We start from the raw sequence: 2,348 nt of genomic DNA, 5'->3' as shown, positions 1-2,348 counted from the left end.
TGGACCGGACCCTTCTCTTGATCATTATTAATCTGATCGATATATGATGATCAACCCCCTCCCCTTCTCCCTTCTACGTTCTCCCCCCATCCCCATCCCCATTGAAAATTGAATTGATTTATTTTAAATAACTACTATCAATAAATATACTTCATTCATTCATTCATTCTGATGATCTCTATCTTCTTATCTAATTAAGTTAGTTCTTTTTTTCATTTTTTTTTGGTAAACATGCATCTAAGTTAGTTCTTCTACAGGGTACGTAGCTACCCGGCCTTTCCATCTTCCCCTTACTACTTAATTTTGTTGCCCGGCCTTTTAATTTAATTAATTTCATGCTACATAATTAGTCATTGCACTTCATGCGACAGGTTTGGAAGATTCTACAACAACCGTACCCCGATATTCATCTTCAGAGACCTTGTGAGTGATCAAAAGAGAACATAACATGGATGGCACTCCTCATCACTACTGACGTACGTGGCCGACATCACCTGGTTGATGTCGTTGTACCTCCAAATTAACTTTCTCAACATTCAGATGCTCTTCTCGGACATAAAGTACAAAATTATGATCATTATCAATATAAATTACAAAATGATCGATTGGAACACTAATTAAGCACTAATATGTCTATACCCTTAATTTGCACGTAAAACACTTAATGATAACCGACCTTTAATTAGCATCATTAGAGGTTCTTCAGAACCACGCCGAGCTGGAGAATATGGTCGATTAGGTCGTGAAGATGCCATAGATGAGTTACTAGCCAATGGTTTGTTGAACGAATTTTTCTATGGAGAAGATTTATGCTGATTGGAATTGTCACCCGTAGAAAAGTATCTGTAAAGTCTTCCGAAGATATAGTTGCTTCAGACTTAATTTCTTCTACTTGATGTGTCACTTGTACAACATACTTCATCGTAGGCAGTCTATCGGATGCTAGCTAATGCAGAACTGATCTGAAGGTGCAAACTATTGCAGAAGCGCACCACCAATACCTCTTCATCCCACTCGAAATTAGATTGAATGGCTAAATAGTAAAACTTGGCAAAACATAATCCTCAACGCTCATGCTTTTCTGTCTCAACTGCATGTGTAAACATGAGGTACATACGTTACTTGTAATTGATAGGCAAGAATTTCCGGTTCATGACTTCACTCATCTATGTCCACGTAGTGACTAATCCAATGTCTCGAATCTGATTTTGTTGCTGGTGCTTGATCCACCAGACTCGAGTTGTGCCCTTTAGTTTGGTCTCTGCAAAAAACTTTGTAGACATGCCATCAACTAAATTTTGTTATTAACCAAATTGTCATATGGAAGTACATGTTGTATAGAGGGTTTTCTTTATTTTTGGGGTGAATGTTGTATAGAGGTTTAGAGTGAGGGAACCTTGTACCCTTTATTAGTATATCTTTTTTTGTCCCATATGAAGATTTGGACAGATCTTAAATGTGATAAAAGCGGCACCTCACAGTGCCTTTATGAACTCTTTAGTATAATTTTTATTTCAATTTATGATCTGTTTATGAGAAATCATTTATGTTATATCTCCAATGTAATAATTTATAGGTCTATATATATTTTAACTATTGGCAATTTAGATGATGCTAAAATTTTGTGTATAGAATATAGATAGATAAAAATAGGCCCTTGCTTACATGCCAAATTTCAATCATCTAAATAAAGTTGACTAGCACTTTGCGGCACAGAGGATTGCACCAATGAGGTGCGACATAATGGTTTCAAATATAAGAGTCCAATGAGGTCATTTCAAACGAAGATGACAGAGATATAGGTGCTAGCGTATTGCCTGATCACCATTTTTTGAGAAGTAGTTTTGTATCTCATGGGAGTGCTGGCATAGGATACACTCCCTCCCCCCAAAAGCTACCATTTACCGTAGGGCTAGGGCAGGGTTTAAAAAAAACGAAATCTGATTTTTGGCTGAATCGAATTGAGCGATGCCCTTCGCTAATCCTCCCATTTTTTACAACGGCCGGTTTACACTCCATTTTTTATCTTGGAGGGTTCAGGTGGAATCTCACTCATTACATTGATTCCGACTGATTCAGCCGATTGGTAACGAAATATAGGAATCAATTGGACCCGATCCGGATTTGGATCCTCTAAAGCCGAGCAAACATCTTGCCCGAGTGGGGGTAAGGCGGTCTTTGCGTGCAGCACCGTGTTTGGGCAACACGGTCCTACCGGGCAGCTTGGTAGTAGAGGATCCAGATCCACCCGATCCCGTCCCGATCCAGATCCGATTCGGAGTTTAATAACCTTGGCATAGGGACAATTGAAAAACTGAATTTTCAGGAGGAAAGAAAGAACAGATAAG

This window comes from Telopea speciosissima, chromosome 2 (assembly GCF_018873765.1).
Source record: "Telopea speciosissima isolate NSW1024214 ecotype Mountain lineage chromosome 2, Tspe_v1, whole genome shotgun sequence".
NCBI classification, from domain to species: Eukaryota; Viridiplantae; Streptophyta; class Magnoliopsida; order Proteales; family Proteaceae; genus Telopea; species Telopea speciosissima.
The sequence above is the reverse complement of the archived record's forward strand: the minus strand, read 5'-3'. Positions refer to the sequence as shown.